Source organism: Macaca mulatta, chromosome 7 (genome assembly GCF_049350105.2).
Source record: "Macaca mulatta isolate MMU2019108-1 chromosome 7, T2T-MMU8v2.0, whole genome shotgun sequence".
NCBI lineage: Eukaryota > Metazoa > Chordata > Mammalia > Primates > Cercopithecidae > Macaca > Macaca mulatta.
Genome location: NC_133412.1, coordinates 174,326,541 through 174,350,424, shown reverse-complemented (window position 1 = coordinate 174,350,424; position 23,884 = coordinate 174,326,541). Strand labels below are relative to the sequence as shown.

The following is a 23,884-nucleotide window of genomic DNA, read 5'->3' as shown; positions in this document are numbered from 1 at the left end:
GACCCCCACAAGCCAGACTCAGCTCTGGCCAGTGGCCACAGGGTTTCAGATTTCGAAAGGGGCCTTTTGCAAAACGTTCAGTTTCAAGCCCTAGTTCGATTGCCCACATCCTGTCCAAGCTTCCTAGGGGAGTGAGATTTATTTAAGAGAGGAATAAAATCCCCATGTCCATGCCATTGAGTGAAAACATGCTCCGTCCCAGGCAATTTCAAGGATTAAGGTTACATATCTCTTAATGAGTCGCAGGTGGAAGGCAAAGTGGAGTTGGCTGGAGAAGGAGGTGATATTCCGCCATGCCAGTGAACCCAGTTCTCCGCCAGGGATATAATTTGTGCCCCAGTATGACGGTACAACTATCCTTTTGTGCATCCACCCATTCCTTCATTCAACTGACGTTCTTAATGATCGGCCCCTCTGCACTGGGTTCTATACTGGACAGTGGGGGAGTCTGAGATGACCAGGACAGAGCACCTATACTCAGGGAGCCGAAGGTCTGGTTGTGGAAGCAGACACCTAAACAAATCATGACCCAGCAACAAATGTTATGAATGAAGGTCAAGTTCATGACCATGCAACAGTTCAGAGTGTGGGGCAACATAGCCCACCACAGGGAGAGAAGCAAGAGCAGTCTGGCATCCATGGAGCAGTGGGAGGGTGGCCACAGAGAGGGGGTCGGGGCAAAGGCACAGAGACGCACACGCCCGGAGACCCGGGGAGGCTCTGCCAGGCAGCACACAAGGGCAGGGGGCATGTAGTGGGAGGCATGGCAGGAGGCCAAGGAGCTGGGGCTCCATCCTGGGGCCTATGGGAGCCACGAGCGGGCTTTCAGGAGCAGGGACTCTGGGACATGCATTCTAGAAAGGCTGCTCTAACTCCACCTCCCAGGAAGAGAACAGAGGGGAGGTGGGAGCAGAAAGACCAGCCCAAGATGAGGGACGCCTGGGTGGCATGGTGGTGCAGATGAGAAGAGGGACCTGCGGGCTCACTGGGGGTTCTACAGAGGAGGGATGGGTGCCTGGGTGGAGACTGAACAACAAAGGCAGAAGGAGGAGGCAGCAGGGATGGTGCTCGGAACAGCGCATGCCCAGTGGCCCAGCTGCCTGCAGGATATCACTGTTTCTCAGGCAACCACTTTAAGAAACTCAGAACTGCAGCGGAGGAAAAAGAAAAGGTCAACTCATATTCCAGTCTACCTTTAGTTTGTCATTTGGCAAAATATCTGAGAGAAATACTTGGAAGTTGACAGGGAAGACTAAACCCTGGCACTCAGCAGGGACTTTGTTAACAGGTGAGGGGCTTGAGCAAAGGGCAGGGTTCGACGGCTGACAACCGCCCAGGTCATTATCAAGCAGAACTCAAGTAACAGCCAAGCATAAACCCCCAGGTCCAGTCATTCCTCTTTCCTCCTAGATGTCCAAACACCCCACGGACCTGAGCCCAGGGAGCCAAAGCCACTGGCCATCTCTGACCATGGCTAGAGTCCTGTCCTTCTCTCAGGCTCTCCTCAAAGCCAAGGCGAGAAGCAAGGGGAACATCAGGACCAACCCAGCTGGCCGAGCAAATGACGGTCCCCAGAGCCATGGCTTCATAGCACTTATCACAAGTGTAATTAAATTCTTTTGCCAGAAACATTTGCTTAGAATCTCTTATCCAAGACTTGGAACTCTATAAGGGCAGAGGTGGTATCTGTCTTACTTCTTGTAAGATAGATTACTTACTTCTACCACCCAGCCTGTGGCACACAGAAAGGGCCCAACACCTTTTGTATAAATGAATGACTGGATGAACACCTAATTCACCTAACATTTCCTGATGTCTAGACCTTCTGTGGATTATAATGATAAAAATGATTAAATTATAAAAAGAACACCTGCCTCAAGAAGCTCATAGCCCTTTGGGATAAATTGGCAGCTCATAGCAGACAGTGTGATGTGGGTTCTGGCATGGGTATGGAGGAGTGAGGAAGGGCAGATGTGAACAGAGGACTGTGGGAAGGAAGCTAGGGGAGAGGGCGGGGGGCTGTGAAGGTAGGAGAGGGGCTGACATTTGTGTCAGGCCCAGCACAGGCTGAGTAACCAGTGGGAGGGATGGGAAAACTAAATTAATTGCAAGTTGCTGAATGTTGAAAGGTCGTTTTTCCTCATTATTCAAGGAATTCAGTGGACAGGGGGGCAGTGACAACCTAACTCCTCTGAAAGACCAGCTTTCAGGCACCAAGTGAATCTCAGAGTCTAGCCCGAAGCCTTCCATGCTGCCACTGCCGCCCAACCCCAGCATTCAGAGGTCACCCTGCCACCAACACAGCCTAAGCTCCTCTTATAAGGGGCTGAAGCTTGCCTAGATGGAAAACGGCTGACCTGGAAGAGTCAGAATAGGGGTCCCCAATGCCCCGAATTAAGAAGGGGGAGTCTACCTGATGTGCTCTGAAGTAGGAAGCCCAAATCAAGTCCTCATGAAGGAGAGGGCAGTATTCACACCAGATGACCAAGAACCAATCGCCAAGTTCAAAGGAAGGACGTGAGAACAGCAGTGAGAGATGAAATCCAGGGTCAGGAGCCAGCCAAGACAAGAGAAGACAAGAAATGGTCAGTGTGAGGCATACAGTGGGCCCTGAATACCTATATGTTGAATGAAGGAAGGGAGGGAAGGGTAGAGAGATGAAGGGTGGGTCTCGTGTATGTGTCCTACGTAGAGCGTGGATATTGCCAACTCATTTTTCTGGTTGACTGTTCCCTGGTAGAAGGGCATGCCATGCCATCTTGAAGTTCTGGACTGACCCAGAATACCATCCAGACTGGCATTCTTCCTAGAACTCAGTTGAACTCTCCAATCTTCTGGAAGAGGGGAATTTGAGTATCACATCCATTTGAGAGCTTTTAAATTAATGCATTTTAAATCATCAAATATAGCTACATTGGGTGGGGATGAAGAAAATTGGCATGTAACGTTTCTGAAACATCTGCTTCCTCCCAGGTACCACGCTATGTATGTAACATGTATTAAATAATCTCCTGTAAAGCAGCACATCCACCCAGGCAGGAGATTGTTATTCTCATCTACCAGATAAAGGTTAAGGGGTACTTCAACCCAATGTCCCACAACTACAGCAAGGAGGAATGTGGTTTGCTTGGAAAGGCATGGAGTGGGCCCACTTGCTGAAGGCATAAAAACAAGACCGAGTTATTTCTGATCTCCTGTCTTGGCAGAGGCAAGGGCAGCTTTCGGGAAGACCTAGGGCTTCCATTCTACCATGCCAAGCCAGCATTGCCCAAGGATGGGCCAACGTCCAGGGCAGTTTGAACTGCCAGTATCCTGTCTCACTATCTGGCACTGGACACAGGAAGCTGGACTCAAGGCAGAATCTGCACTTGCGTAGGAGGATGCCACAAACCATCTGACACACAGCACACCTCCCCAAAGAACAGCTCCCAGGCCATTCTCAGACGGCCCATCCTGGTTCCAAAAAAGCACATGTATTTTTAGCTATTGTTCATTCATTCAGCAACAATTTACTGTGCTCTTCCGAGGCTCAGAGCTGGGCAGGCACCAGGGATAGAGAGAATAATTTGACCCAGTTCCTGGCCCCTGCGGCACATCAGTTTAGTGATCACATGTAAACAAATGCCCACGATAGTGTAGGGTGGGTGCTCTGATTATTTATGCTGTGGTGTGAAGCTGGGGCATGACTATTCTCTGTGGAACAGTCAGGGAAAGAGTCCCAGTGTGAGTTCATTCACTCACTGCCTTACACTTCAATAAGTGACTAATTCACTAATTTATTGACTCATTCACTTATTCACTTACTCATTCCCAGAGCTACTTTATTCCTTGATTACATACTCATTCACTGACTCATTTGCTCACTCACTAATTCACTGTTCTATTCATTAGCTATAAAATATCCATCATTTATCCATCCTTTTGTCTATCTATTCACTCATAATTTGTTTCATTCACTGACTTATCTACCCAGTTAATTTATTCAATTGTTTCCTCTTTCTTTGATTTATTCATTTGTAAACTCACTCATTCATAGATTAATTCATTCATTTGGTTCTTCACTGAGTCATTAACTCATTGATTGATTCATACACTGACTCATCTATTCATTTATTTCCTTATTACTAATTGACTTTCATTTATCCGTTAATTCATAAATTCATTCAGGAATTCATGGACCCATTGATTCACTCATCCATTTACATGTTCGTCTTTCATTTCTTGACTCCTTGACCTATTAGTCTTCCATTCATTTGCTCATTGACTTAGTCTTTCATCATCCACTCATTCACTTTGTGACATTTCTACTGACACGTGAACTCACCCACTCATTAACTCACCATGCATTTATCCACTTATCACTGACTCAGTCACTCATGGACCTATCATTGATCCATTCACTCATTCATGTACTCCTTCCCATTTTTATTACTTCATTTATTCATTCCTGTGTTTACTCAAAGACTCATTTGTTCATGTACTGCTTCACTCCTTCATTCTTTTATTCACCATGTATTCACCTACTCATTCAACAGATGCTTATTGTGTGTGCTCTCCAGGTAAGGCACAAGGGGCAGAGCAGTGAAGGAGAGGAGTGTGGTCCCCAGCTTTGCGGAGCTACAGACTAGTGAGTCTGTCACTGGCTCAGGAGTCATCTCTTCCACAACTCACCTGACACTAAGATTGAGTTGAAGGCATACCTTCTGTGCTTCTGGAAAGCCCATCTGCCTGGCCTATCTTATCAAATTGCGGCATTTATAAGTGGGTCTCCCTCTAACCTCACAGAGAGCCCATCTACCTTCCCTATTCTATTGAATTGTTGCATTTATAAGTGGGTCTCCATCTAATCTCACAGAGCTACTTAATGAGTGGAACTAAATTCATATATAAATGCCACTCCTGACATGGAGTCTGACAAGAATTAGCATCAATACTTGTTGAGCTGAAATTAATACCTTAATATTAGTTATTTTAGTACTCTCTCCGCTATCACCTGCCAGAAAATTTTAAAATATGGGGTATAGGGGTTTCCTAACACCACCTCCAAATAAATCGGTTCACTAGAATTTGTAACTGAGATAGTGAAGAAAACTCAATGTAAGTAGCATGCAAAAATGTCTAAAATATATCCGTAGTATATGCAGAATGGTACTATGTACTATTAAAATAAAGATATAAAAGATGAAGGTTTCGTTTCATAAAAGTCCATGGTGCAGAACTGAAATACTTATAATCTTTGTTTCAAAACACATTTTAACCACTGGTTCATGATTTGCCCTCTTCTAATTTACTTTTTTATATACTTATTTCCTTAATCATAATAATCAACTCCATGAACCCAACAAAATACAAAAACAAGAACACTGAATGTTTTAACACCGGTTTCTGACCTCATTATACACAGAGCAAACAGACTGACTCTTTTCTGTTAAATGGATTTCAGAGAAGCAGAATTGTGTTGATCATAATTCTTGCTTCATGAAATGTTATCATTTGAATATTCTTGTCCATTCTAATGTTTTTGTTGTTCATTAATTTACTTAATTATTAATTGTTACTCATTTTCAAATATAAAGTCAACAACAAAGAATCTACTCCCAAGAAAGAGGGGAGAAATTGACTATCATTTAAGTCTTTCCATGACCTCCTCAAACAGTGGTTAAATAGTTAATCCAAGTTAAACAAATCCTTGTTTCATGGTATAATCTCCCAATTGGTCATGAGTGGCCATTGTAATTTTACTAGCATAAACGCTTTGTACTTGTTTAACTATTTATTATTTTTAATAAAATAATAAAACTCAAGAGAACCACAACTAACCCAAGAACGAGATCTTTGACTAAGGCTCGAAACAGCCTATAATCTCCTTAATCTAAGAGGTAGCAAACCAAACCTCTTTTTAAATGGATCTCGTTTTGCAAAATGACACTTGGCAGGATTCATTCTTATCATTGGTTCAGGCATGGTCTTCTTGGATTTTATGATTGCATAAAGTCATTTCTTCTTTTTAAATAATAAATAATCATCATCTCTAACAAAAGCCTAAACCAAGAATAAAAACTTAATCTGACTTGCCCTGTTCTACACTCTCCTTGGCCACATGGGTAACAGTCAAGATCTTCATCCTTTAAATAATTATTAAAACAGCCAAGTTACCTCTGTTTTGTGGGCTTACAAAGCAGAGGTAGAAAATAATGAAATACCCTTATCATTGGTTCATACTTGGCACCCATTTATTTAGCTATACACGTATTTGTTTGTTTAATTTTAATTTTTTTTGTCTTAATGAATCAAACATCTGGGAACCCACAGCAAACTAGGAGCAGAACATTGACTATTAAATACTTCTATCTAGATGCTTCTTACCCAAAGTGGTGACAAATTTAATCTGTTTTCTTTTTCTTGATGGACCAAGGTATTTCAGAACTGAATTAATTATATTCTTTGCTTTACAACATGCCTTCAGAATTGGTCCATGTCTTAACCTCCTTTTCTTTACTCATGAATATACTTGTGTGTTGATCCACAGAAGTGGATCTGCTAATTGTATAAAATCAGTATCTGTGAACCCTCTCAAGCTCCGGAACTAGATTCTCAAACTTGCCTGACATTATTCCCACAAAGGTTTACATATTAATTCTTCTTTTTGCAGTGGACCTCAGTTGTTCAAAAATGATTGATCATAATTTTTATTCAGATGCATTCCGTTCACATCATCGGTCCACACATGGCCCCTCTACATTTAATTTGAAACATTTTTAGATATCAAATGAACAAGCTTGAACCACCATCCTACTCAACAACTAGAATACTGACTCCATAAATGAGTAACAGCCTTTATCAAGAGAAGAGTCTATAAATAATCAGTGAGACAAACATATAATGTGACATTTAACTATTGAAAATGAATGGAAAAGCTAAGTTTTTTTTCCTTATACTTCACTTGTGCTAAATTGGATTAGTTTCGGTCCATAACACATTCTCATCATAGGCCTATGCATGACCTTTTAAAATTTAATTATCTTTTTAAATGACAGTAGAAATCATGAACTAACAACCCAACCCAAGAACTTTATTACTTACATTGCATGACATTCTCCTTACTCCGAGGGATAAGGTAAAGTTCCTCATCATGGAAGAATAATTTAATCAGCTCTGGTCTATCCATCCTGTAGAGGATATTACCAAATGAAAGAGGATATTACCAAATGAAAAGACCTAGATTTAGGTTTCGATTTAGTGAACATGAAGTAACCATCATAGAAATTGATCACAAACAATGATTTATGCCACATTCTTATCTCTGGTTTGTGCATGGAGCGCCATCTTATTAATTAACATATTATCCATTTTAACAATATCAGGAATACCCTTAAATGAACCACCTAACATAAAAACTATGAGAGTTACATACATCTGACTCCATGTTCCATACCCACAGAGCTAAAAATGTAGAGCTCCTCTTTTAAAAAGGACTTCTGTTGTGCAAAACAGTAGTCATCATGAAACTTGATTTATAATACAATCTTACCATTGGTCCTTATGTAGCCTTCACTGATTATGTGTTATTATTATCATACACTACATACCCTAAATGGACCATCCAACAATGACAAGAACTTGGATCATTACTCACACTGACCCATGAATGTCTTCATCATTACAGAATCATTGTAATGATGAGTGTGTTCATTCTATGGAATTGAAAGCAGATGGTGAAAAAAAGGAAAAATAAATATGTATTATTTTATACCTTTAAAAACTTATACACAAAATATGCAGGAATATCCCTTATAAAAAGGGAGTGAAAATATCAAAAACTGATCCATGTTTCCCTCCTTGATTTGCTTAGCTATTTGTAATTAGATATTGGTAAATTTGTGAAATTATTTATTTGCTTCTCTTAACAAAACAAACTTGAACTCACCATTCTCCCAGAGCAAAAACGTTGACTATTACTATTCTTTGTGTATATGATCCTTACTAAAAGAAGGAACATTCCTGATTTATTAATTTATTCATAAAATTCAGTGTTTCGGGATATTAAAAATATATAATTCCACAGATGTTCTGATTGGACTCATTCTAATTTTTGGTATGTAACACACTCTCATCCCTGTTCTTTTTTAATTCTGTATATAGATGTAGTCATTTATGCATTATTTTATAATACAATGAATACCTCGGAGTAAACACCCCACCCAAGAACAAGAACTTTGCACATTATATTTATGGGCCTATAGCCTTCTTTCCCAGAGACTTACCAGCCAAGGTCTTCACCAATGATAATCCATTCTGGAGGGCAGAAAGCAAACGGTAAAAAGAATGAAACATCTTAAATTTTGACTGTGCTCTAATATTCTAATAAATGAAAGGTGAGCAAGTTTAGATTAATTTTTATAATTGGGTCATGCTCTTTTTACAATTAGCCAGAAAGTTCCTCTTTTTTGTCACATTAATTCAATTATTAATTTTGCATTTGAAATAGATGCCTTTGCAATTGCAACAAAAGCAAAAATTGACATGTGGAATCTAATTAAACTAATGAGTTTCTGCACAGCAAAAGAAACTATCATCAGAGTGAACAGACAACCTACAGAATGGGAGAAAAAATTTGCAATCTATCCATCTGACAAAGTTCTAATATCCAGAATCTACAAGGAACTTAAGCAAATTGACAAGAAAAAAACAAACAGCCCCATTAAAAAGTGGGCAAAGAACATGAACAGACACTTTGCAAAAGAAGACATACATGCAGCCAACAAACAAGAAAAAAAGCTCAACATCACTGATCATCAGAGAAATACAAATCAAAACCACAGTGAGATACTACCTCATACCAGTCAGAATGGCAATTATTAAAAAGTCAAGAAAAAACAGACGCCAACAAAGTTAAAGAGAAATAAGAAAGCTTTTACACTGTTTGTTCAACCATTGTGGAAGACAGTGTGGTGATTCCTTAAAGATTTAGAAGCAGAAATACCATTTGACCCAGCAATTCCATTACTGGGTATATACCCAAAGGAATAGAAATCATTCCATTATAAAGATACATGCACATGTATGTTCATTGCAGCACTATTTGCAACAGCAAATACATGAAATCAACCCAAATGGCCATCAATGATAGACTGGATAAGGAAAATGTGATACATATACACTATGGAATACTATGCAGCCATTAAAGGGCATGTGCTTTGCAGGGACATGGATGAAGCTGGAAGCCATTATCCTCAGCAAACTAATGCAGGAACAGAAAACCAAACACTGCATATTCTCACTTATAAGTGGGAGCGGAACAATGAGAACACATGGACACAAGAGAGGAACAACACACCTTGGCGCCTGTCAGGGAAGGGTGGGGAGAGCATCAGGAAAAATTGCTAATGCATGCCAGGCTTAATACCTAGGTGATGGGTTGATAGGTGCAGCAAACCACAGTGACACACGTTTACCCAAGTAACAAACATCCACATCCTGCACTTGTACCCCAGAACTTAAATAAATTAAATGGATGCCTTTGAATCCAACACCTGAATCAAGAATGAGAGTTCTCTGCAAAACATGCCAGCTTCAATGCCTCCACCCATGCACTCAACAACCTAAATCTTTGGACCTCCCATATGCATAATTAGATTCATCTAAATACTTGTTTCAGAGCAATTTCATACCAATGAACAGTGCTTGATACCACTTCATTCATTCATTCACAAACCAATTTGGCCAACTATTCATTCTTTGTAAAGAAACAGAACAATATGTAAACTCTCAGAAACCCAGAACGTGTCTGATAATGTGCATCTATGTATAGCCTCCTTATGCAAACACTTGTAAGAGCCAAAATATTTGCTTTAAGAAGAACACAATCTCTGGACCCAGTCACATCACAACCATTATTTCCAGACATGTTTGCTACTGGCCCTTGCTTTATCCTTTTTAGCTAATTGATTATTATTAACATGCATTTGTTCATTATTAAGATAAAATCAGTATCCTTACACATGATCTAGACTATAGCATGGATCATCGTAGCACATGCATAGTTGATCATGATCAAAGTAATAACAGATGATGTCACTTTGTAATGGAATTTAGTGAGCACAATAGCTCTTGTTGTAGAACAAATTCTTGTCACTGGCCCTCTTTAAAATTAGTTTTTTATTTATATAAACAACATCCCTATTTAGGGATAAGACAAACAACCAGGAAACCAAAGACAACTCAACATAAACATGGACAACTCATATATTTGTCTACATGTTTCTCATTGTGAGAGATTAAAAATCTGACACAATTCCCACTTCCTGAGCAATAGATCAGTACTGTGACTTGCTTTATTACACATGTTATATTTGGTCCAGATGTGGCCATGTTTTTATTCACTTATTTCTTTTACTTGAGTTCTTCATGCATTAATTTACTTGTAATAATATAATCATTATCCATGAGTTACAAAAACATAAGAATAGGGTATAGGATAATTGATTTTGGGTTTTTTGTTTTTTGTTTTTTTGAGACAGGGTCTGACTCTGTTGCCCAGGCTGGAGTTCAGTGGTGAAATCTCGGCTCACTGCAACCTCCACCTCTTGGGTTTAAGTGATTTTCCTGCCTCAGCCTCCCAAGTAGGTAGGATTATAGGCACTCGCCACCACACCCAGCTAATTTTTATATTTTTAGTAGAGATGGGGTTTCACCATGTTGGTCAAGCTGGTCTCGAACTCCTAACCTTGTGATCCGCCCACCTCGGCCTCCCAAAATGCTGGGATTACAGGTGTGAGCCACCGCGCCCAGCCAATAACTGAATATTTTTAACTACTGTCTACAGGATCATTTCCAACTGAGCAATAGGCTAGATTTCTTTTATACTGGAGCTTAAACTTCCTGACTTCTATTACTCATCATCCTTGACTCATACCCACGAGTCATCATCTCTGGACCAGGCCACAGACCATCAATCTTTTTCTTCATTTATACTTTGTCTATTTCATTTATTTATTAATTTACTACTTTATAATAAGGAAATAGACATGAATCAGAAAAAAATACAACAAGAGCTGTGATAACCCTGTTGTCTATCTGAAGATCAGTTCCTACAGAAATTAGACCTGTTTCTTGAACTGACCTCATTGTTTCAAACATGCATTACTCAACATAATGTTTCATATCAACCCCATGTTCATTGGGCCATGGTTAGTCTTCTTTAATTATGTTTTCTACTAATAATGCATTGACCACTCTTAAATGGCCCAAACTAAGACAAGAACTTTGACGATTACTGACCTTTGTCTGCAGGTTCCTTAAAACAGCCATAGAGCAAGTGCTCATGGCAGAATCAGTGCAGGAAGTGACTGTTCTGAGGATTACAAGGAAGAGCAGAAGACAAAATGTGAGACTTTCTATCCATTAGTTTTTTCATTCTACCTTCCATTTACTCTGTCAGATGGTATTTATTGATTTATGTTAATATTTGCTTATTTTCCCCTTAATAAAATAAATATTGAACTTACAATTGACCCAGTTGACCTGCGAATTGACCTAAAAAATCACATAGCCATTGATAACTAATAATCAGTGTTACTGCTCTATCAATGGCTCTATGATTCTTAGCCAGAGAGTTAAAACCGATGGCCCATTTATTATCCATTCCAAATTAATTAATAGTATTTCTTTCCTTGCCACATATGTTAACAATTAGAATATGCCTCTCTCTCTCTTCATGTTTAATCATTTAAATCTTTGTTTGATTCTTTCATTAATTCATTTATATTAATACAATCATAATCAATGAACTGTAAAATTGGAAGCAAATAGCCCTCAATATCACTAACATCTATCTAAAGGATTTTTTTCAACAGAGGAATAGATTAGATTTCTATTATATTGAACCTCAGAGTTCCAGGCACTTAGTACTCACCATCCATGACTCACACGCCACCAGCTGTCATCACCGGCTCAAGCTTGGACCTCGTTTTCTTAATTCATGTCTACGTGTTTTTATTGATTAACTTATCAGTTCACTAACAATAAAATAATTACCTTAGAGCCACAAAAACTTGAGAGTAAAATCCTTAAATAGCTCTAATATCTGTCTCTGTCAATACTACTCACAGCAATACATCTCTTTCATTAATTAAATTCAATGTTTTATATATATGCATTAATCAACATAATGCTTTATATTAATCCTATTTTTACGAATGGGCCAAAGCTTACCTTCAATGATTATATTTAACACTTCTACTTCTTAATAATACTACGAATATCTTTTTTAAAAAACACTGAAACCAAGAACGTTGACTGTCACTCACATTGGTCTCCATACACCATGTAACACATAGATGCAATCATGGATCTTCCCATTAAAAAAGAATGATAAAATCAGCCAGAGTGTGTTTATTTTGAGGAGTACAGAGCACAAGAGATGATCAGAAAAGATTAAGACATTATCTGCGTTACTCTTTGCATTCTATCTTCCACTGATTCAGTCATATAGGTTATTCGGGATAACATCTATTTTATTTACTCTACACAGCCAGACAGTATCAGCCACGCGACTGACACAACACATAAACATTCATTATTATTTATCACTGTCTATAACATCCCTAACTAAAGAAATAACAACCTCATACCACTTATTTCCTAATGGTATTGGTGTTTTCAATATATATCATAGGTTTTCTTCTCACTCTATTGCCCAGGTTGAAGTGCAGTGGTGTGATCTCAGCTCACCACCACCTCCATCTTCCGGGTTCATGCGATTCTCCTGCCTCAGCCTCCCAAGTAGCTGGGATCACAGGCATATGCCACCACGCCCAGCTAATTTTGTATTTTTAGTAGAGACGGGGTTTTACCATGTTGCCCAGGCTGGTCTCAAACTCCCGACCTCAGGTGATCCACCCACTTTGGCCTCCCAAAGTGATGGGATTACGGGTGTGAGCCACTACGCCTGACCATATCGTAGTTTTTCTTGCCTCACAAATTGTTTTTATAGTTGGACAATGCTTAGTCCCATCCAACATAATTTATTTGTATATTTGTTTAGTGGTTGCTTCATTGATTGAATTATAATAATAGATTGAAAATTCGTGCTCACAAACAGCAAAAACAAGACCCCTGCATATTTCTGACATCTGTCTATATGATCACTTCCAAAAGAGGGAAAAAACTGTATTTCTTTTCTGATGGACCTCAGAGTTCCAGATAGGTATTCACTGACTAAGATCCACCCAATACCGGTAGTCATGATTGATCCAGGATTAGCTCTGATGCTCTTCATTCTTTGTTACTTTATTTATTACTTCATTAATTCACCACTAATAACTTTTAAACACTATCACTCACAAAACCCCAAGAGGAGCCTTGATATCTCTAATTTGTATATACAGTCAGCCTCACAATACCACATCCCCTCATTACTACCTTTCATAATAACACAGGACATGCTTTTCATACAAGCATCCCTCAGTGTAACATTCCCTATCCATTCCATATTTATCCCTAGGCTACTCATGGCCTTATTGGATTATATTTCATATTTTTTGTTTATGCACTATAAACCTTTAAACCAAACACCCAAGATGGGATAAGAACTTTGACTATTACTCACATTGGTGTCCAGCTTCTAGCACAGAGATAGCTCTTAACCAGTGAAAACCAGCTTCTGTGCTTCCATTCTGAGTACAGAGCAGAAGAGATGACAACAAAAATGAGACCTTCTCTCCACTGATCCTTGCTTTTCAAATATACCTCAAATTAATTAATGTGTAAACATTTATACTCATTTGCATGTTCATTAATTTGAGGTATATTTCATTTTTTTTTTTATGAATAACTGGCCGGATGTGGTGGCTCATGCCTGTAATCCCAGCACGTTGGGAGGCAAAGGCAGGAGGATCACTTGAGGTCAGATGTTCAAGACCAGCCTGAGCAACATGGTGAACCCCCATCTCTACTAAAAATACAAAAACTAGCCAGGCGTGGTGGCGCATGCCTGCAATCCCAGCTATTAGGGAGGCTGAGGCACAAGAATTGCTTGAACCCATGAGGCGGAGGTTGCAGTGAGCTGAGATCGTGCCATTGCACTCTACCCTAGGTGACAGAGTGAGACTTCATCTCAAAAAAAATAAAAATAAAAAAAATAAATAAATAACTCTGGACTTGTCCCTGACCCAGAACTTGAATATGGTCAATAATTTATACTGTCTATCTCATTCAAAGAGGTAACAGGTATGCAAGACTTATCTTTAGTAGTCACCAATTTCAGTATGTATTAATAGTGTTTGTTGTCTTTCCACATATTTTTATAATTGGACAATGCTTAACCTTATTCATCTTTTTTTTTTTTTGACACAGAATCATGCTCTATTGCCCACGCTGCAGTGACGTGATCTTAGCTCACTGCAACCTCCCAGGTTCAAGCAGATTTTTGAATCCTGGGTTCAAGAGATCCATGTGTCTCAGCCACCCAAGTAGCTCAGATTAGAGGCACAGGCCAGGCTAATTTTTGTATTTTTAGTAGAGATGGAGTTTCATCATGTTGGCCAGGCTGGTCTTGAACTCCTGTCCTCAAGAGATCTACCTGCGTTGGCTTCCCAAAGTGCTAAGATTACAGGTGTAAGCCACCACACCCAGCCCTTATTCATCTTTATTTATATATTTATTAATTGATTCTCTCATTGATCCAATTATAAATATAAAATAAAAATTCATAAACATGAAAACCAAACACATATACATTCTGTTTTTTGCCATCTGTCTGTAGGTTCACTTGAAATAGGGAATAGACTAGGTATCTTTTGAGATGGACCTCAGAGTTCCAGACACGTATTCATTGTCTATGACTCATACGCCACCAGCAGTCATCATCGATCCAGGACTGGCCCTTCTTTTCTCTGTTATTTTCTACATTGTCTGTTGATTAATTCATTAATTTACTAATAATAACTTTAAACCTTATGACTCACAGAACCCCAAAAAGATATCCCTAATCATTCTGACATTAATATATGTTTCATGAATTATCCTGTTTTTCGTATGTGAATTATCAATATAATACTTCTTTTGACTCCAATATCCCTCACTAGATAAAATTCACCATCTTTGGTTATATTACATATTTATTTACAGTACATTGAGTCCTCTTACATAAACTACCCAAAGAAATACAAGAAATCTGACTGTCACTCACATTGGTACACATGCTCCTTCCTAAGCATGGTGCAAATAGAACACGTGCCCATGAAGAAGTCCTCAAATCAGAATAAGTACGTCCATTCTAAGTACAGAGCAAAGAAGATAATAACAAAAGAGAGGCATTTTAACTATCAATCCTGGTTTTTCACCTATCACTAGTTAGTCATCTATGCTATCATTATTTGGAGTAAACTTATTTCATTTTCTTTTTAAAAAATGAACAATTTCTAACTTACAATTAACCAAGAATTTGAACATTGTCTATAATTATCCTGTCCATATCACCATAGCCAAAGAGGTGAAAGACATGTACATTTACTTCTCTCCAGACTTTACTATTTTCAATACATGTTAATAGTGTTTCTTGCCTCACCAAATATTTTTTACAATTGGACAATGATTAACCTTACTCATCTTTATTTATATATTTGTTTATTGGTTTTTATATTGGCCAATTATAAAAATGGAATTAAAACATGTAAACACAAAGACCAAAACCAAACTCATATTCCTGATGCCTGTCTAAAGGATTATATCAAACACAGAAAATGAGCTAGATTTCTTCTGTGATGGACCTCAGAGTTCTAGACACGTATTCATCGCATATGACTCATACGCCACCAGCAGTCATCATCGATCCAAGATTGCTCATCTCTTTCTCCATTCATTTCTACCTTGTTTATTGATTGATTTTGTTAATTCACTACTAGCAATTTTAAGTCTTAATGGTTCAAAAAAATCCCAAGAATAATTTTAATATTCCTAATTTGTATACTGAATCATTTCAACATTGATATACCTCTTAATTAACTATCCTCAGGTTTTTATATATGCATTATCAATACAATGTTTCATATCATCTCCGTATCTTTCACTGGGATGTGGACATCTTTGATAATGTCACACAATTTTTATAATGCAATGAGTCCTCTTAAAAGGGCAGCAGAAGGAAATCAAAAATGTTGACTATTACTCACATTAGTCTGCCTGAGCCTAACCGTGATGCAAGTGCCTCAAGTGGTCAGGGAAGAACTTTTCAAGGTGCACAATTCATCCATTCTGCAGAGCACAAAGCACAGAGGAGTTCAGAGCATACAATGGGACATTCTCGCTCATGATTCATCTTCATCTAATGAGTCATTTAGGCAATCATTGTTTGAAGTGTATTTCATTTTCTCTTCAGAAAATTAGCAGTTTTGAACTTGCCACTGACCCATACCTTAAACATTATCTATAGTTTATACTGTCTACACTATCACTCGCCAAAGAGGTCACAGGCATGCATCACTCATTTTTCCTTGGCTATCACTGTTTCAGTACATATTAACCGTGCTTGCTGTCTTGCCAAATATTTTTATAATTGGACAATACTTAACCTTATTCATCTTTATGTATTCAAATATTTGCTTATTGATTCTCTCACTAGTCCAATTATAAAATAAAATATAACTGCATAAAACACAAAGACCAAAAACACACTGAGTCTGTATTTCTGACATCTACCTATAGAATCATGTGAAACAGAAGAAACTGACTTTGTGATGGACTTCAAGAGTTCCAGACACGTATTCATCGTATGACTCAGACGACACCAGTAGTCACCACTGAACCAGGATTCTTCCTATTTTTCTCTATTCATTTTTACTTTGTCTAATAATTAACTCATTAATTCACTGATAATAACTTTAAAATCTTTGGTTTTTAAAAGCCCAAGAGCTTTGATATTCCTAATCCCTACATAGAATCATAGTGTTGATATATATTTTCATTAATTGTTCTCCATTTTTCATATATGCTTTTTCAATATAGTACTTCATATCACTCCTATAACTGGGAAAGAGTTGGCCATCTTTGATTATAGTCCTATAATATATTGGAATATATTACAGACTATAGTTCTAAAATATGTTGGAATATATTATATATGCATTATATTCCTATACTATATTGGAATATATTATATATAATATATTCCTATATTATATTCCTATAATGTATTATATCTTTTACAATGTATTATATCTTCTTATAATGTATTTTATAATACATTATAGTATAGAAATATATATAATATATTCCTGCAATATATTTTTATAATATATTATACCTTTTTATAATACACTGAATCATCTTAAACCACTCAAACAAAGACAAGAGCTTTGACCATTACTTACATTGGTCTGTATGCTCCTTCCTAAGCATGGTGCAAACAGAGCACGTGACCTTGGAGGCATCTTTAAATCTTCACAAGTATGTCCATTCTGATGAGTGCAGAGCAGAGAAAATAATAACAAACATGTGATTTTCTCATTGTTGATCTTTCCTTTTCACCTATCTTTAGTTAAACATTTAGGCAATCATTATTTGAAGTATGAACAACTTTGAACTTGCCACTAACCCAGAACATGAAAACGGCATATTAATTTATACTGTCTCTTCATTATTGGCCAAAAAGGTTAGGTATGTTAGATTTCTTTTTGGCTTTCATCAATTTAAATACATATTAAATACGCCTCACCACACATTTTTATAGTTGGACAATGCTTAGCTTATTTATTTTATTTATTCACATGTTTTATTCTTTCATTGAACCAATTATACAATAAAAACTCATAAACAAAAAAAATTCATTCTATATTCTTGCCATCTGTCTAGAGTTACTTGAGGGAAACTGACTTCTGTGATGGACCTCAGAGTTCCAGACACATATTCATCGTATGTGACTCATACTCCACCAGTACTCATCATCGATCCAGGGTTGACCCTCTTTCTCTCCATTCATTTCTATGTTGTCTTTAGATTCATTCATTAATTCACTGGTAATAATTTTACACTCTGTGATTCACGAAACCCTAAGAACAGACTTGATATTCCTTATCTTTACACAGAATCATTCTAACATAGATATATCTGTTTCATTAATTCTTCTCCGTTTTTCATATATGCATTATCAATAAATATTTCAGATACCTCTCATAAATACCATTGGGACATAGTTGACCATCATTGACTATATAATACACTTTTTCATGATACATTGAGTCCTCTTTAGCAAACCACACAAACCGACACAGGAATTTTGACTATTACTAACATTGGTCTGCATGCATCTTCCCAAGCATGGTGTACAAACAGGGCACGTGATCATGGAGGAATCCTTAACATAGCACAAGTTGTTCACTCTGAGGAATACAGACCAGAGAAGAGAGTAACAAAATTAAGACACTTTCAATATTGATATTTGCTTTTCAGCTATCATTAATTAGCCATTCATGCAATCATTATTTGGAGTATATTTAATTCATTTTCTGAAAATAAAATGAATAATTTTGAAACTGTCGCTGATGCAGAAGTTGAACATTACCTATATTTTATTCTGTCTATACCATCATTAGCCAAAGAAGCCACAGGAATGTACCGTTTATTTCTCTGTGGATGTCACTGTTTCATATACATTAATCATGTTTCTTACCTTGTCCCTAATTTTTATAATTGGACAATGCTTGAATTTATTCATCTTGATTTGCATTTGTTTATTAATTCTCATATGGATCAATTGTAAAAGTAGAATCAAAACATGTAAACACGAATACCAAAAACATATACATTCTATACTCCTGACAGCTGTCTGTAAAATAATTTCAAACATACAGAACAGGCTAGATTTTGTTTGCAACGGACCTCAGAGTTCTAGACACGTATTCATCGCAAAAGACTCATACGCCACCAGTAGTCATCATCGATCCGGAACTGATCTTCTATTTTTGGATTCATTTCTGCCTTGTCTATTGACTAATTTGTTAATTCACTAATCATAATTTTAAGCCCTATGATTTACAAAACCACAAGAATAGCCATGATAATCCTAATATGTAGGAATATTTATTTCATCAATTATCTTCAGTTTCTCTTGTATGCATCTTCAATATAATCCTCACATCATGCCCATGTTTATTTAAATACAGTTGCTCATCTTTGATTATAGTATACACCTTTTTATAATATATTGAACCCTCTGGAAGAAACCACCCAAAGCAAGCTGAGGACTTCCACTATTCCTTACCTAGGTCTCCAGGCTCCATCCCAAAAACGGTGCAAGTAGAGCACATGGCCTTGAAGGAATCCCTCAATCAGCAAAGTGCAATCATTCCAGGGAATACAGAGCAGAGAAGAAGATAACTTTTGTTATCCTCTATTTCCATATTATCCTATTATCTATCCTATCCTCTATTTTTATACTATCCTATTTTAAATATAAAAAATATATTTATTATCAAATATTAAATATATTTGATATTATCCTATTATCCTATTTTGATATTGTCACTACCGACCCTTTCTTATCACCTATCATTAGTCAGTCATTTCGGCAGTCATTATTTGCAGTATATTATTTTATCTAAAGAAATGCATAATTCTGAAATTGCCATTGACCCAGAAATTGAATGTTTTCTATAATTTGTACTGTCTATACCATCATTAGCCACAGAGGTCACCAGAAGATGCCATTTATATCTCTGTGGACTTCACTGTGTCAAAAGATATCAAGAGTGCTTCTGGCCAGATGCTGTGGTTCATGCCTGTAATCCCAACACTTTGGGAGGCTGAGGTGGGCGGATCACTTGAGGTCAGGGATTCAAGACAATCCAATATTTTGATAATATCGAGTCCTCTCAAACCATTCAAACCATTCAAGCCAAGATGAGAATGTTTATTACTACTCACATTGGTCTGTAGGCTCCCAACCATGATAAAAACAGAGCACGTGACCATGGAGGAATTCTCAAATCATAACAAGTGCATCATTCTGAAAGGATAGAAAGCAGAAAAGATAAAAAAATTCTCAACATTGATCCCTGATTTTCACCTGTTATTAGTCACTTTGGCAATCATTATTTGGAGTATATTTGTTTTATTTATTTTCTCTTAATAAAATGAAAATCTTCAAAATTACCACTGACTCAGAATATGAACATTGTCTATAATTTATACTATCTGTATCATATACCATTCATTTCTTTTTAGACTTCACTGATTTTAATACATGTTAATAGCATTTCTAACCTTACCACAAATTTTTATAATTGGGCAGTGTTTCAATCATTTTATATTTACTATATATTTGTTTCCTGATTATCACATTGATCCAATTATAAAAATAGAAGAAAGGTACATAATCACATAGAAAAAACAAACATTCTATATTTTTAAAATCTGTCTATAACAACATTCGAAACCGAGAATAAGCCAGATTTTATTTGTGACGGACCTCAGAGTTCCAGACACGCATTCATCACGTATGACTCATACGCCACCGGTAGTCATCATCGATCCAGAATGTGTCCTATTTTTCCCTGTGCACTTTTACCTTGTCTAATGATTAATTCATTAATTCGCTAATAATAATTTTAAAACCTTTGGTTCACAAATGCCTCAGAACAGCATTAATATTAATATTCTTTATCTACATATAGAATCATTCTCACACTGATAAATGTTTCATTAATTACTCTCAGGTTTTCAAATACATATTGTTAATATAATGCTTCATATCACTACTATTTCTATCACTGGGCTGCAGCTGGCCATTTTTGATTATAGTGCAGACTTTTTAATAATACATCAAGTCCTCCTAACTAAACCACCCAAACTAAGACCAGAACTTGATTACTCACATTGGTCTGCCTGCTCCCAATCAAGAGGCAGACACACCACGTCACCAGGGAGGAATCCTTCCGTCGGCACAGGCCATCTATTCTGAGGAATACAGAGCAGAGACGGTAACAAAACTGAGACTTTCTCATTAATGATCCTTGCTTTTCACCTTGCCTTTAATCTGTCCTTTAGGCATTCATTAGGTGGACTAATATTTATTTCATTTTCTCCTAAGAAAAAGAACAATTTGATCTTGCAAGTGAATAAGAATTTGAACATTATCTATAATTTATTCTGTCTATATTATTATAAGCCAAAGAGGTAACAGGTATGTACAATATCTCTTTGGACTTCACCAATTTCAATATACATTAATAGTATTTCCTGCCTCAACACGTATTTTTATAGTTGTACAATGCTCCCCTATTTTATCTTTATTTATATGTTTATTGATTCTTGCATTAGAATGAAAATGAAACCAAAACAACTTCATTCTATATTCCTGACATCAGTCTATAGAATCACGTAAAACAGAGCGAATGGACTAGATATCTTTTGTGGCGGACCTCAGAGTTCCAGACACGTATTCATCACATATGACTCATACGCCACCGGTGGTCATCATTGATCCAGGATTGGCCCTCCTTTTCTCCATTCAGTTTTACATTGTCTGTTGGTTGCCTCATTAATTTACTAATAATAATTTCAAAGCCTATGATTCGAAAAACTCCAAGAACAGCCTTGATATTTCTGATCTGTATCCAGAATCATTCTAACATTGATATTATCTGTTTCATTAATTATCCTCAGTTTTTCATACATCCATTATCAATATAATACTTCATGTCACTGCCATGTCTACCATCAGGATAACATTAACCATCTTTGACTATATTTCACACTTTTTAATAATACATTGATTACTCTTAAACAAACCACCCAAACCACAATAAGGACTCTGACCATTACTCACATTGGTCTGCAGGTTCCTTCCTAAGCACGGTGCAAACAGAGCATGTGACCCTAGAGGAATTCTCAAGACAGAACAACAATGTCCATTCTGAGTAGTACAGTGCAGAGAAGATGATAACAAATTTGAGACATTATCACCATTGATCCTTGCTTTTTGCATTTCTTTAGTCATTTAGGCTACCATTATTTAGAGTACAGTATATTTATTTCACTTTCTCTTAAGAAGATGAACAATTCTGAATTTGCCACTGACCCAGAATACAAACACTGTCTATAATCATCCTCTCTATATCATTAGCCAAAGAGGTGACAGACATGTAACATTTATTTCTCTTTGAACTTCGCTATTTCCAATACATATTAATAGTATTTGTCTCACCATCTATTTTTATAATTGTGCAACACTTCACCCAATATATCTTTTTTTTTTTTTTTTTTTTTGAGACGGAGTCTCGCTCTGTCGCCCAGGCTGGAGTGCAGTGGCCGGATCTCAGCTCACTGCAAGCTCCGCCTCCCGGGTTTTCGCCATTCTCCTGCCTCAGCCTCCCGAGAAGCTGGGACTACAGGCGCCCACCACCTCGTCCGGCTAGTTTTTTTTGTATTTTTTAGTAGAGATGGGGTTTCACCGTGTTAGCCAGGATGGTCTCGATCTCCTGACCTTGTGATCCGCCCGTCTCGGCCTCCCAAAGTGCTGGGATTACAGGCTTGAGCCACCACGCCCGGCCAATATATCTTTATTTTTATATTTGTTTGTTGATTCTCACATTAACTCAATAATAAAAATAGAATGAAAATGTATGAGTACAAAGACCAAAAACAAACCCACTCTATGCTCGTGATACCCATCTAAAGGATTGTATCAAACATAGAAAATGGGCTAGATTTCTTTTGTGACACACCTCAGAGTTCCAGAGACATATTCATTGTAGATGACTCATACACCACCAGTAGTCATCATCAACCCACAGGATAGGTGCTCTTTCTCTCCACTCACTTCTGATTACTTACTAATGATTTATTAATCCACTGACCATACATTTTAAAATCGTGGTTCATGAAATCTCAATAAGAGCTTAGAGATTCCTAATCCCTACAATGAATGCTTCTAATAAGGATACGGCTGTTTCATTCACTATCCTCAGTTTTTCGTAGATGCATTATCAATATAACGCTTCACATGAGTCCCCTATTTATTGCTAGAATACCACTCATCATCTTTGATTATAGTATACACTTTTTTAGTAATTCATTGAATATTTTGAAATAACTATGCAAACCAAGAGAAGAATTTTAATGATTACTCACATTGGTCTCTGTGCTACTAACAAATAGATGCAATCATAGAACAAAGATGCAAGGAGGAATGTTTCAATCGGCTCAAGCGCACTCATTCTGATGAAAACAAAGCAGAGTCGATATTTTAAAAAACAGACACCTCATCCTCTATAATTCTTGCTGTCTGCATTTCTTTTACTTGATCATTCAGGTACTTAATAATTTTCCATGAAGTATATGTTTTTTCTCTTAACAAAAGGGACAACCTCGAACTTAGAGGAACTGGTTCAGAATAATAAAATTGATTCTTACTATTATTAGTGTCTATATGATTTTAAGCCAAAGAAAGAGGGAACATCTTTGATCCAATATTTTCTTAATGGATGTTAGTTTTCTCTACTTGTATTAATAATATTGATTGCCTCACTACATACTTTTATAGCTGAACAGTGCTGCACTCTCTTCAATTTTATCTGTTTACTTATATTTGTTTAATGGTCCTATCATTAATTCTTTAATATTAATAAATCTAAATCTATGAATCTAAAATAAGAACATGGTCCTTATGTATGCCAAACATCTGTCTATAGGATTATTCCAAACAGAAAGAATAAATACGTTTCGTGTTGATGCTCAGAGTTCCACACACATATTACTCATCGTTTATGACTCCTGCACCACTATCTGTAATCATTGTTCTGTGTGTACTCATTGGCCAACTTTTTCTTCATTCACTCTTACATTTGCAGAGACTGAATCACTAATTCACTGAAAATCAGTGAGTCAG

At 37.1% G+C, this 23,884-nt stretch overlaps 1 long non-coding RNA gene and 13 other non-coding genes across 18 annotated transcripts in view; all 14 read right to left on the bottom strand.

The window, feature by feature from the left end:
- Positions 1-6,391: 6,391 nt before the first annotated feature.
- Positions 6,392-23,884, bottom strand: part of LOC106999572 (uncharacterized) — a 34,153-nt gene continuing 16,660 nt past the window's right edge. For 3 of the 5 annotated variants that reach the window (XR_013396545.1, XR_013396548.1, XR_003731763.2), the window contains 13 exons: positions 23,128-23,214; positions 21,824-21,910; positions 20,871-20,952; positions 19,921-20,002; positions 19,259-19,307; positions 18,290-18,377; positions 17,370-17,456; positions 16,173-16,254; positions 15,191-15,277; positions 13,610-13,676; positions 11,281-11,353; positions 8,265-8,295; positions 6,392-7,169 (listed from right to left, as the gene is read on the bottom strand). This is a non-coding gene — a long non-coding RNA (uncharacterized LOC106999572). Of the gene's footprint in view, positions 7,170-8,264; positions 8,296-11,280; positions 13,677-15,190; positions 15,278-16,172; positions 16,255-17,369; positions 17,457-18,289; positions 18,378-19,258; positions 19,308-19,920; positions 20,003-20,870; positions 20,953-21,823; positions 21,911-23,127; positions 23,215-23,884 lie in introns of all 5 variants that reach the window. The other 2 variants (XR_013396543.1, XR_013396544.1) reach the window with 1 other exon arrangement.
- Positions 6,652-6,724, bottom strand: LOC114679992 (small nucleolar RNA SNORD113/SNORD114 family). The gene has a single exon (XR_003732070.1). It is a non-coding gene; the product is annotated as a small nucleolar RNA SNORD113/SNORD114 family (small nucleolar RNA).
- On the bottom strand, positions 10,866-10,939 carry LOC114679991 (small nucleolar RNA SNORD113/SNORD114 family). Its single transcript, XR_003732069.1, has one exon. It is a non-coding gene; the product is annotated as a small nucleolar RNA SNORD113/SNORD114 family (small nucleolar RNA).
- Positions 11,881-11,955, bottom strand: LOC114679964 (small nucleolar RNA SNORD113/SNORD114 family). Its single transcript, XR_003732050.1, has one exon. It is a non-coding gene; the product is annotated as a small nucleolar RNA SNORD113/SNORD114 family (small nucleolar RNA).
- On the bottom strand, positions 13,185-13,256 carry LOC114679979 (small nucleolar RNA SNORD113/SNORD114 family). The gene has a single exon (XR_003732061.1). It is a non-coding gene; the product is annotated as a small nucleolar RNA SNORD113/SNORD114 family (small nucleolar RNA).
- Positions 14,804-14,875, bottom strand: LOC114679950 (small nucleolar RNA SNORD113/SNORD114 family). The gene has a single exon (XR_003732038.1). It is a non-coding gene; the product is annotated as a small nucleolar RNA SNORD113/SNORD114 family (small nucleolar RNA).
- LOC114679955 (small nucleolar RNA SNORD113/SNORD114 family) lies at positions 15,765-15,836 on the bottom strand. The gene has a single exon (XR_003732042.1). It is a non-coding gene; the product is annotated as a small nucleolar RNA SNORD113/SNORD114 family (small nucleolar RNA).
- Positions 16,737-16,807, bottom strand: LOC114679986 (small nucleolar RNA SNORD113/SNORD114 family). Its single transcript, XR_003732065.1, has one exon. It is a non-coding gene; the product is annotated as a small nucleolar RNA SNORD113/SNORD114 family (small nucleolar RNA).
- Positions 17,879-17,950, bottom strand: LOC114679958 (small nucleolar RNA SNORD113/SNORD114 family). The gene has a single exon (XR_003732045.1). It is a non-coding gene; the product is annotated as a small nucleolar RNA SNORD113/SNORD114 family (small nucleolar RNA).
- LOC114679966 (small nucleolar RNA SNORD113/SNORD114 family) lies at positions 18,871-18,942 on the bottom strand. The gene has a single exon (XR_003732052.1). It is a non-coding gene; the product is annotated as a small nucleolar RNA SNORD113/SNORD114 family (small nucleolar RNA).
- Positions 20,459-20,530, bottom strand: LOC114679954 (small nucleolar RNA SNORD113/SNORD114 family). Its single transcript, XR_003732041.1, has one exon. It is a non-coding gene; the product is annotated as a small nucleolar RNA SNORD113/SNORD114 family (small nucleolar RNA).
- Positions 21,411-21,482, bottom strand: LOC114679951 (small nucleolar RNA SNORD113/SNORD114 family). The gene has a single exon (XR_003732039.1). It is a non-coding gene; the product is annotated as a small nucleolar RNA SNORD113/SNORD114 family (small nucleolar RNA).
- On the bottom strand, positions 22,716-22,787 carry LOC114679971 (small nucleolar RNA SNORD113/SNORD114 family). Its single transcript, XR_003732057.1, has one exon. It is a non-coding gene; the product is annotated as a small nucleolar RNA SNORD113/SNORD114 family (small nucleolar RNA).
- LOC114679988 (small nucleolar RNA SNORD113/SNORD114 family) lies at positions 23,724-23,798 on the bottom strand. Its single transcript, XR_003732067.1, has one exon. It is a non-coding gene; the product is annotated as a small nucleolar RNA SNORD113/SNORD114 family (small nucleolar RNA).